The sequence below is a fragment of the Pogoniulus pusillus genome, chromosome 8 (genome assembly GCF_015220805.1).
Source record: "Pogoniulus pusillus isolate bPogPus1 chromosome 8, bPogPus1.pri, whole genome shotgun sequence".
Classification (NCBI taxonomy): domain Eukaryota; kingdom Metazoa; phylum Chordata; class Aves; order Piciformes; family Lybiidae; genus Pogoniulus; species Pogoniulus pusillus.
This window is the reverse complement of record NC_087271.1, coordinates 15,185,266-15,197,546: the sequence shown is the minus strand read 5'-3', so window position 1 is coordinate 15,197,546 and position 12,281 is coordinate 15,185,266. Positions and strand designations below refer to the sequence as shown.

At 47.1% G+C, this 12,281-nt stretch overlaps 1 protein-coding gene across 2 annotated transcripts in view; it reads right to left on the bottom strand.

The window, feature by feature from the left end:
- DPYD (dihydropyrimidine dehydrogenase) overlaps positions 1-12,281 on the bottom strand; it is a 647,138-nt gene that overhangs the window by 27,489 nt on the left and 607,368 nt on the right. The gene's annotated exons all lie outside the window — the stretch shown is intronic.

The following is a 12,281-nucleotide window of genomic DNA, read 5'->3' as shown; positions in this document are numbered from 1 at the left end:
TTTCCCATTGCCTACTTGTTTATGTATAAAAATGTATTATGTTAAATAATTCAAGTTGGTACCCTTATTTCTGTAGTGTCTGGAAAGGTATCATAAAGCTGTTAGTTTACTTAGAAGGGTTCCACACATGTTTAGGAATATTGGTATGGATATCTGTTTATATCAGATCTTTGAGGCCTCTTCCAACCTAAACCATTCTGTGATTCTATCAATGCATAGCTTTGGAAAGTTACAAACATATTTTTTTCCATTTCAGAGAAGACTGTCTTGACCTGTCAGAGTAAGGCATTAGCCTTACTTACTAACACCAAATGAACTGATACACATTTTAATCTCCTAACTTAGTCTAGGTTCCATATGCATTCCTTTCTGCAACATTTAACTCTTCAACTCGAGGAAAGAACTTGAAGATCCATGGAGGTTCTCCTCCCCCTCTGCTCTGCCTTAATGAGGCCTCACCTGGAATATTGCATCCAGTTCTGGGCTCCCCAGTTCAAGAGGGTCAGGAATCTGCTGGAGAGAGTCCAGCACAGGGCTACAGGGATGCTGAAGAGACTGCAGCACTGCCTGATGAAGAAAGGCTGAGAGCCCTGGGGCTGCTTAATCTGCAGAGGAGAAGGCTGAGAGGGGATCTGAGCAGTGTCTGTAAATACCTAAGGGCTGGGGATCAGGAATGAATGCACAAGGGCAGCTTCTGCTCACTTGTGCTCTGGCATAGGACAAGGGGAAAGGGGTGGAAACTGCAGCCCAGGAAGTTCCAGCTCAACATGAGGAAGAACTTCTTGCCTGTAAGGGTCCCAGAGCACTGGCACAGGCTGCGCAGGGAGGTTGTGGAGCCTCCTTCTGTGGAGCCTTTCCAGCCCTGTCTGGATGTGGCGACCTGCACTGGATTCTCTGGTCCTGCTCTGGCAGGGGGGTTGGACTGGAAGATGTCCAGAGGTCCCTTCCTACCCCTAACATCCTCTGATCCTGTGAACTCACGTCTTATCCAAGGATACGAAACTGCTGGTTCAGATTTCATCAGGCCCCCAGGTTCATGAAAAAAAAAAGTCCTTTTGGGTACCTAGCAGAGATATGGACAACTGTAGTCTGCCTCAACCATGGATCTGGGTGAATGAAAAAGGGTAGAACACTGGATTCTGGCTTATTGCAAAAGACCATGCCCTTCCTCCTCTGAAACCAGTTCACTATTCTCCAAAATGTCTTTATCTCACTACCTAATGCCTGTTCAGAAGCTGCTGCTTTACTGCAGAAACTAGCAGGTAGTGACAGGGGATCCACAGCCTCAGAAGCTGCTAGCATTAATTCACGCTAATAATACAGCCTCAAAGAGCATATCAAACAAGATACAGTGTTGCTGTGCTTATCAATTTTTTAAGAGAGAATTTCAATGTGAATTTTTAAACTAGAATTATTTAAAAATTTAGATTTTTTTTTTTTAATGAAGCCTGTCCAGGAGAGGTTGTGCTGCTATTCTACTGATCCTTAGGAGAAAATTTCCTCGCTGAGTTCTGCTGCTCATGACACCAAACGTTGAGACCCTAGACCTTTTGCTGTGACCAGTAAAAGCTTTCTTGGGTACTAGTTTTGAGCCTACAGCCAGAGGATGAGGTCCTTGAAATGCTTCCCTGCTTCTGAGACTTGATTAGTGGCCACAACACATTTTTAACTTCAAGGAAAAAACAAGACTTGTAGTCTTGTGGGGCTCTCCAAAAAGATGACCTCCTGGAATCTGGGTCAGAGCCGTAGTGTGGGCCAGTGCAAATGCAGGAGCAGAACCACAGGGGATGCTGCAGACCCCATCTGTCCCACACCCAGATGTAGCCTGAGTCTGCCCACTGGCAAGGGGCACTTGCTTTCCCTATTCAATGGGAACTTTGTCTTCTCTCTGCATGTTGTGTTCAAGAGCTTCTTTGCAGACATAAAGACAGTAATTCCTTTCTATGCAGTTGCCAAACATGATCTTGGAGAAGGAATGTTCCAGGATGTCTTAAAATAAGGCTTTAAATATTCCTGCAAGCAGCAGACAGGCAGTGGCCTTACATTCCAAAGCCAAATAAGATAGCAGAACCAGAATTATTTTAAACAGGAAACTAAGTAGATGGCAGAATTTGTCTAATTTAAACCCAGTCAATAGGCTCTAGTGCACACAGACTCAATTCCTTCTGTGAATTTCAGAAAGGCTGAGACTTGTAGCAAAAATCTAAAAAAAAGACAGCTTTTGATAAAAAAAGTCTTCTTGTAGGTCTGCCAGGCTGCAGCAATTAGAAATACACTTTGGCTATGAATAAGTAGTGCTGTGTTACTGAGAAACTATTTTCTCTCCATAATTGATGTGCTGATGCCAACAACTTTGGGCTTGAGAGGGCAGGATACCTGATGACAGAGCACTTTTGGGCTCTACCCTGTCTGGCCAGGAATTGAATTGCTGACTTTCAGAGTAGGTAGCAGAGCTAATTTTGCTGAGGTTTCAGCTGAAGTAGTAGAGAGAGGAGACAGTTGTTCATGACTTGACTGATTGAAGATCATCTTTGGGAAGAAGAGGCAAATCACTGCAGAATAAATCCTTTTCTTCTGTGTTCTATTAATGTATGCCCCCTATTCCAGTTTCCAGACAGAAACTGTGAGTAGATTGAAATTAAATAGGTGATCTAAGGAAAAGTGTAGGGAAAAAAAGCATTCCTTTTTGTGAAAAATGTAATGAATTAACTTTCTAAGTTGTGAGATGGAGTATTTAGGTTTCTACATCTGCTCTAGCTGCCAGCTGGAATGTACAGCAGACATTCTGACAAGTCATAGCTCAGATGGTTGGTGATGACGTGTGCAGGGAATCTATGTAACCTGGATCTTTTGTACATAAACGAAGTCATGGTTGAGCTAGAAAGCTAACAGCCAGCCTCACTCGGTGCTTCCCTGTTTTTCTATCGAGCAATCGACGAAACAGAACTGAAAATACTGACGGAAAGACTGAGGTCATAGTCTAGGCTTGGGCATACACAACAAACTTCCACTGACCTAACAGAAGGTGCCTGTGTGACCATCTAAATGGTCTGGTGGTTTAGATACTAATAGTTCAGAGGCAGGCGAAGTTTCGTCACGTGCCACCACAAAGCAGCCATCTTTGCTCCAAGGATAAATACAAGAAAATGCAGTCTGGGCAGCTGAGGAAGGACTTCATAGAATCATAGAGCCAGTTAGGGTTGGAAGGGACCACAAGAATCATCCAGTTCCAACCTCCCTGCCATGGGCAGAGACACCTCACACTAGATCAGGCTGTCTAGAGCCTCAGCCAGCCTGGCCTTAAACACCTCCAGGGATGAGTTTCTTAGGCAACCCCTTCCAGGATCTCACCAATCTCATGCTGAAGAACTTCCTCCTAACATCCAGTCTGAATCTCCCCACTTCTAGCTTTGTTCCATTCCCCCTAGTCCTATTGCTACCTGACAGCCTAAAAAGTCCCTCACCATCTTTCTTGTAGTCCCCTTAAGATAATGGAAGGTCACAATAAGGCCACCTGGGAGCCTTCTCCTCTCCAGACTGAACAGCCCCAACTCCCTCAGCCTGTCCCCATAGGAGAGCAGCTCCAGCCCTCTGATCATCCTTGTGGCCCTTCTCTGGACACCTTCCAGCACATTCATATCTCTCTTGTACCAGGGGCTGCAGAACTGGGCGCAGTACTCCAGGTGGTGTCTCACCAGTGTGAAGTAGAGGGGGAGGATCACTTCCCTTGCCAGGCTGCCCACACTTCTCTTGCTGCAGCCCAGGCTCTGGTTGCTCTCTGGGTTGCAGAGCACAGTGATGGCTCATATTGAGCTTCTCATCCATCAGCACCCCCAAGTCTCTCTCCTCAGGGCTGCTCTCAGGCCAGTCATTGCCCAGCCTGTATGAGTGATAGGGATTGCCTCGACCCAGCTGCAGGACCTAGTAGTGTTTGTTTCCTCATGTAGTGATGCACAGGTCCAGAAAGCATCGATGAAATTGCTGAATGTTCACAGCTGTACTTTCAAACACTTTGCAGCTGAAGACCACACGAAATGGCAAACAATACTTTTATGAAGTGAATGAATGGATATAGACAATGTGGACACCTTGAAGTAATTGCTGAAGAGATGGATAGTTAAAAAGAGTTTAAAATTCAAGCACCTCTAATCATTGTAAAGGATATCCTGCTTAGCACATGCTTAGCTCAACATGAGCCAGAAGTGTGAGTGCAGCCCAGACAGCAACCATGCCCTGGGCTGCAGCAAGAACAGTGTGGCCAGCAGGGCAAGGGAGGGGTTTTTGCCTCTTTGCTCTGCTCTCCTGAGACCCCACCTGGAGTACTGTGTGTGGTTCTGGAGCCCCCAACACAAGAAGGACATGGAACTGTTGGAGCCAATCCAGAGGAGGCCACAAAGATGGTGAGACACTGGCACAGGTTGCCCAGGGAGGTTGTGGCTGCTCCTTCCCTGGAAGTGTTGAAGGCCAGGTTGGATGAGGCCTTGAGGGACCTGTTCTAGTGGGAGATGTCCCTGCCTATGGCAGGGTGGTGGAACTGGATGAGCTTTGAGGTCCCTTCCAACCCAAACCATTCTATGATTCTATAGTCAGCTGGGCATGAACCATCAGTGTGCCCAGCTGGCACAGAAGGCAAATGGCATCTTGACTTGTATCAGGAACAGTGTGGTCAGCAGCACTAGGGCTGTAATTCTGCCCTGTACTGGCACTGGGGAGGCCTCACCTCAAGCACTGTGTACAGCTCTGGGCCCTTGTTTTTTTGAGGTTAATTGGAATATTTTAATGAGAGAAACTAGATCATTGGTTGTGAAGCAAAAATAATGGTGAGCTGTGTATCATTCATTGGTTTACTGAGAGGGAAAAAAAGCCAAAATACAAATAACCTCTTCCAGTCTGTTCTGCGACACTGCTGCCTTTCACTCCTCCTTTGATCTGCTCTAATATCTTTTCATTCACCTTGGCTCACTGAAAACAACCTAAGCTTTGCTACTTGTTTTGTTTGTCTGTCTGGGAGATAGAGAGGGAGAAAGAGAGGAGTACCTTTGAGCCTTTCTGGGCAGCTTGTCTGGGAGGGAGTTTTGATTTCTGTGTTCTTTCTAATTAGTATATAATTGTAAATGCTTATAAATGTATGTAAATGTATATATTTGTAAATATATTGTGTCTGTCTGCTTGTAAATGTTGCCATGCTGCAAATATAGCTTCATCTTACTCTCAAGTTGTCTGAGCTGGTCTGCTAAATTCCAATTGCGTGTGTGTGTGTGAAGTTTCTAACCCACATCAGACCCTAACTGCAAGAGAGATCTTGAGGGGCTGGAGCGTGGGCAGAGGAAATCAGCAACACTGGGGAGGAGGCTCAAGGGAGAAGAGGAGACTCAGGGGGACCTTAGCACTCTCTACAGCTACCTGAAGGGAAGTTGTAGTAAGGTGGGGGTCATGCTCTGCTCCCAGGCAACTTGTGCCAAGAGGAGAGGGTTAGGTTGGATGTCAGGAAGCAATTCCTGATGGAAAGGGGAATTAGAGACTGTAATGGACTGCCCAGGGAGGTGCTGGAGTCACTGTCCCTGGAGGTGTTTAAGGCAAGCTGGGATGTGGCACTCAGTGTCATGGTCTGGTCGCTGTGCTGTTAGGTCATAGCTGGACTGGATGATCTCAAAGGTCTGTTCCAGTCTCAGTGATGCTGGGATTCTGTAATTCTATGATTTAATACCACAGTCCCCAGTGATAGCACAAACAGAGAACTTCATGAGTTTAACTGTTTGCTTGTGAAATCTTTCTAAACTGTGGGTGGGTTGGTTGGTGGATTTTGTTATTGTTTGTTTAGTTTATTTTATTTCCAGGTATTCCAATGTCACTAAATTCTCCATGCACTGCTATCTTGTGTCATATCAGCACCTGCCTAGAAAAAAAAACAATTAATATGAATATGTGGACCATAACAAGTGCTTATGAGGTTGCAACAGGCAGAGTAATTAGATAATTCTTGTCTACACGTATCAGTGATGTCTATTTGCACCCATCTGTCCCTATGCAGACATACTTCACTGTGTTTCTGTTGGAGGGAAAAGGCCAGAATGACACTCCAAGAAAGACAACTTCAAGCCATTAACTGGTATTATTTTGTAGTTTATAATTGCATTGTCCCAAATCTGGAAGCTTGAAGTACTTTATTCCAGAATATTTTACAGAAAGAAAAGAAACATTCAAATCCTTCTCCTCTCCAAAGGCTTTCAAGAGCTGCCTTTTAACTGCTGAACTGTACAAATCTCCAGCAACACTGTGATTTTTGTTTCAGTACTTTCTCTAGGGATTCATCATTGATCAATTTGCTCTCAGCAGAAAAGCTAAATCCTCCTCATTTGAAGATAACATATCTTCCACTAAAACTGGCTCTATCCAGATATAAAAAAGCATTACCCTGCCAATGGAGAGCTGACAACATAATGAATCAACAATGAAACGAAAAGCCAGGAGAGCGCTAAGGTGAGTAAGTCTGTTTTGATTATAATTTATTCACGGATCAATCGTAAGGTAATTGAGCATATTATGAACTCAAAAAGGTGCTTGTTTCCTAATAGTAACAAGTAGAGAGAATCCTCCATTTCACATTGCTGCAATTTTTATGAGCACACCAGCAAGGAGCCTAATAGAACCACAGAAAACATCCACTTGGAAAAGACCTCCAAGCTCACCCAGTCCAACCTTCCACCCAGCACTGAAGGCTCCATGTCCCTATGCACCAACTCCACAGGCTACATAAACACCTCCAGGGATGGAGACTGCAGCACTGCCCTGGGCAGACCATTCCAATGGCTGAAAACCCTCTCTGGGAAGAAATATTTCCTAGCATCCAGCCTGAAACTCCTCTGGGGCAGCTTGGAACCATTTCCTCTGCTCCTGTCTCTTGCTATCAAAGAGCAGAGGCTACCCACTCCTCGCTCCAACCTCCCTTCAGGGAGCTATAGAGAGCAGTGAGGTCTGTCCTCAGCCTCCTCTTCTCCTCCTCTTCTCCAGCCTCGTTGTCCTTCTCTGGACAGACTCCAGCCAGAACCCCGAGTTCCCTAAGCCCCTGCTCATAGCCCAGGTGTTCCAGGCTCTTCTCCAGCCTCGTTGTCCTTCTCTGGACAGACTCCAGCCCCTCAATGTCCTTCCTGCAGTGAGAGGCCCAGAACTGAACACAGCACTGGAGGTGTGGCCTCCCCAGTGCTGAGTGCAGGGGCATGGTCCCCTCCTGTCCCTGCTGCCCACCCTGTTTCTAGCCTTCTTGGTCACTTGGGCACTGCTGGCTTGAATTTAATCAACTGTCAACCAGAACCCTCAGGTACCTTTCTAAGTTGCAGCTTTCCAAATACGCATCCCCAGGTCTGTTGCTTACCATGGGATTGTTGTGACCCAGGTGCAGGACCTGACACTTGGCCTTGCTGAGCTTCCTGATGGTGGAACAATGTCACTACATGTGCACTATAATGCACATGAGACAACCTAGATTTTATTTCTGACTTTGAAACTGATCTGCTCCATATTCTGGGAGATGCCACATGTATCTCCGTAAGGTAGTCATGGATTACCTATTTTCGAGCTGTCACCTAATGAGGGCCTATCTACTGCTTAGAAGACTGAGATTTGAGCTGGCACAGGTTTGTGTGGCAAGGTGCTGCTAGCAGGGTGGGCTGCAGGGGTGGCTGCTATGAGAAGCTGCTAGAAGATTCCCTTATGTTTGATCACTGAATCACAGAATCACAAAATTAACCAGGTTGGAAAAGACTTCTAAGATCAGCAAGTTCAACCTATCACCTAACACCTTCTAATTAACTAAACCATGGCACTAAGTGCCTCATCCAGCCTCCTCTTAAACATCTCCAGGGATGGGGACTCCACCACCTCCCCAGGAAGCCCATTCCAATGACAAACACTCTCACTGTGAAGAACATGTTCCTAACATCCAGCCTGAACCTGCCCTGGCACAGCTTGAGGCTGCGTCCTCTTGTTCTGTCCCTGGGTGCCTGGCAAAGAAGACCAACCCCACCTGGCTCAACCTCCTTTCAGGTAGCTGTAGAGGACAATGAGGGCTGCCCTAAGCCTCCTCTGCTCCAGGCTGTACACCCCCAACTCCCTCAGCCTCTCCTCACAGGGCTGTGCTCCAGCCCTCTCACCAGCCTTGCTGCCCTTCTCTGGACATGTTCAAGCACCTCAACATCTTTCTTAAATTGAGGGGCCCAGAACTGGACACAGTACTCAAGGTGTGGCCTGACCAGTGCTGAGTACAGGGGCAGAAGGACTGCTCTGATCCTGCTGGCCACACTACTCCTGATACAGGGCAGGATGCCATTGGCCTTCTTGGCTACCTAGGCACACTGCTGGCTCATGCTCAGCTGCCAACCAGTACCCCCAGATCAGCTGCTGGCTGAGGCTGAGCTGGTCAGTGACAGTGCCCTTGTGCTAACAGATTTAAGAAGTGGGCGGAAAAGCTCTGCACAGAGGTATCCAGAGAGAGTAGGGAGAATATGTGAAATAACTCTGCAGACACCAGGTTAGAGAAAAAGAGTGAGGAGAGGCTCCAGGCACCTCAGCAGAGAGTCCCCTGCAACCTGTGATGAAAGCAGGGTAAGGTGGAGGTTGTCATCCTGCAGCCCATGGGAATCCTCCTGTGGAAGACCCCACACCAGGGCAGGTGGATACCCGATGGAGGCTGTTATCCCCTGGGAAGATCACACTGGAGCGTGCTCCCAGTAGGATCTATGGACCTGTGGAGAGAGGAGCCCATGCTGGAGCAGGTTTGCTGATAGGACTTGTGACCAGGTGAGGGACCCACACTGGAGCAGGCTGTTCCTCAAGTACTGCACCCCAAGGAAGGGATCCACGTTGCAGCTGTTTGGGAAGAATGGCAGCCTGAGGGAAGATCCCTGTGGAGGACTGTCTGCCGTGGGAGAGACCCCTCGCAGGAGCAGGGGGAGAGTGTGACAAGTCCTCCCACTGAGGAGGAAGGAGTGGCAGAGACAACAACGTGTGATGAACTGACTGCAACCTCAGTTCCTCACCCCCCAGAATTCCCAGAGGGGAGGAAATAGAGAGTAAAGTTAAGCCTGAGAAGAAGCAGGGAGGGGAAGGTGTTTCAAGATTTTTTTTTTTTTCTTATTATCATAAGCTGTGGTGGGCACCTGGCACCCAGATGGAACTGACCCACCACCCACAACTAGGTATCATCATCCCCCAGCAATAAGCAATCTTTCCTACAGTACTCACATCCACCTGTAGCATGTTCTGCTTGTATGTGCTGATGAGATGAGGCATAGAAAAAAAGAATTCTGGAAATCAGGAATTCTCCTAAAAATTGCTTTAAGGGAGCAGTGGACACAAGGTAAAAAGAACGTCCATAAATAAGTCCATGGACACTGTGGGTAGTAGTATCATGTAGCTATGGAGCAACCAAGGTATGGTTCCTCATGTGTGAAGAAGTTCTTGGACTCCATGTGATGTCATAACCCAATTTCACTTTACCTGAGGGTTTTCTCCAACCAGGAATGAGGACATGTAAGCACCATTCTTTTCTCTAAATTCCTCTTGTGCACTCTCAACATACAAACTATTTTAAGGGACAGCAATGTTCCTCATACATAGAGAAAGGAAGCAGTAAGCAGAGTGTGCCCAGCAGACGGAGGGAGGTTCTCTTCCCCTTCTGCCCTGCCCTCCCTTGGTGAGGCCCCACCTGGAATATTGCATCCAGTTCTGGGCTTCCTAGCTCAAGAGGGACAGGGATCTGCTGGAGAGAGTCCAAGGGAAGGCTACAGGGATGCCAAAGGGACTGCAACACTGACTGATGAGGAGAGGCTGAGAGCCCTGGGGCTGCTTAGTCTGCAGAGGAGAAGGCTGAGAGGGCATCTGAGCAATGTCTGTAAATAGCTGAGGGATGAGAGTCAGGAAGAAAGGGACAGGGACAGCCTCTGCTCACTTGTGCGCTGGCATAGGACAAGGGACAAGGGATGGAAACTGCAGCCCAGGAAGTTCCAGCTCAACATGAGGAAGATCTTCTTGACTGTAAGGGTCCCCAGGCACCGGCACAGGCTGCCCAGTGAGCTTGTGAAGTCTCCATCTCTGCAGCCTTTCCAGCCCTATCTGGTCCTGCTCTGGCAGGGGAGATGGACTTGAAGCTCTCCAGAGGTCCCTTCCAACTCCTAACATCCTGTGAGCCTGTGAAAGTAAACTGAAGCCAAATGTTCTTATTTCCTGTGGTTCACATTTTTCAAGGACAGATGTTTCTGCTTACTCATGGCAAAACTAGATGAGAATAAGAACAAAGACTGAAAAATATATGACAAACTGAACTGCTAAAAGAAAGTTGAAGCTGCTCTGCTGAGATATTCTCTCATGGTTGCAGCAGGGGTACACCAAAGGCCCACATACTCTGTAGCTAAGGAAATGGATTGTCACACCAAAACTTTGCCACACGGTAGCCAAGGCTCAATGTGTGTTCCAGAACATTGGAGTTTCACAAATCAAACAGGAGGTGGTTCTTAATCTTCATTTTTGTGGCTCATTTTTCTGAATAGATCTTTCTCTGAAGTGACTTACAGGTTTACCTCAGAGATGGAGAAAAGGAAGCTGGAGATAACACAAACTGGTGAAATGATTTTGAAGGACAAAGGTGGTCAACTGCTTTCACAGAATGACAGAGAGATGGAGATCAAAAAGGATGTCTTGAGGCCATCCAGTTCAACCTTGTGCTCAGAGCAGAGTCAGGTTTGTGTAAGAAATAGTGTTGAAAGTCAGAGGGCTGCAGCAGCTCTGCTATGAGGACAGACTACGAGAGTTGGGGCTCTGCAGCCTGGAGTAAAGAAGGCTTCAAGGAGACCAGTATCTGAAAGGGGCTACAGGAGTTCTGGGAAGGGACTATTCACAAGGTCTTGTAATGACAGGATGAGGAGCAATGAGTTTACACTTGCAGAGGGGAGATTGAAACTGGATGTTAGGAAGAAGTTCTTTCCAGTGGGAGTGGTGAGACACTGGCACAGGTTGCCCAGGGAGGTTGTGGCTGTTCCCTCCCTGGAGGTGTTGAAGGCCAGGTTGGATGAGGCCTTGAGTGACCTGTTCTAGTGGGAGGTGTCCCTGCTTATGGTGGAGGGTTGGAACTGGATGATCTCTGAGGTCCCTTCCAACCCAAACCAGTCTATGATTCTATGATTATAAGACCACTCTTTTCTGAAACCATGCCCAAAAGCTGGGATTCAGCCCTTTGCTGCCTTTGTCAAGACTCCATCTGGGAAGGTTCCTTGCCGGCTTCAGAGAACTGAGGAGAGAAGCACTTGAGCAGGTAAAAGCTAAGAGTGCAACGGTTTAGGAGGCTGCACAGTCAAGTGACTAACTCAGAGACAGCTAAAGCTGTGAAGATCCCAGACAAGAATTAATAGCTTTGAAGAGGGTAATAGGTGAAGCAGGACCCCTGAAAGTGAGAGCATGGTACAGAAAGGCAATCAGATAAGGGAAGCATTAACATTTAAGCAAGGTAGACAGCTGCCCTCACTCAGGAGCTACAAGAATTTAAATCAGGTTTGTGTAGGTCATTTTTTATGCTCTCAGTACAAAGGTTTTAGTAACGTTTGACCTCCATTTGTTCATGTGGAAAACTTCAATATTTGATATATAAAGTTTTCCAGAGAAAGCAGTTTCTATTTTAATGAGTATTTCCAGTTGCTTCTGAATTCTTCAAGTAATCCTCCCTCTCTACTCTGCACTGGTGAGACCCCACCTGGAGTACTGCACCCATTTCAGGAGCCCCTGGTACAAGAGAGATAGTACAAGAGAGATATAGATGTGCTGGAAGGTGTGCAGAGAAGGGCCATGAGGATGATCAGAGGGCTGGAGCTGCTCTGCTGTAAGAAGAGACTAAGAGAGTTGAGGCTGTTCAAGTCTGGAGAGAAAGCTCCCAGGTGACCTTATTGTGGCCTTTCAATATCTTAAGGGGGCTACAAAAAAGCTGGGGAGGGACTTTTTAGGATGTCAGGTAGTGATAGGATTGGGGGGAATGGAATGAAGGTAGAAGTGGGTAGATTCAGACTGGATGTTAGGAAGAAGTTCTTCAGCATGAAGGTGGTGAGACCCTGGAAGGTGTTGCCCAGGAAGGTGGTGGAAGCCTCATCCCTGAAGGTGTTTAAGGCCAGGCTGGATGAGGCTCTGGCCAGCCTGACCTAGGGTGGAGTGTCCCTGCCCATGGCAGGGGGTTTGGAACTAGATGATCCTTGTGGTGCCTTCCCACCCTGACTGATTCTATGATTCTAAGATTCCCCTGC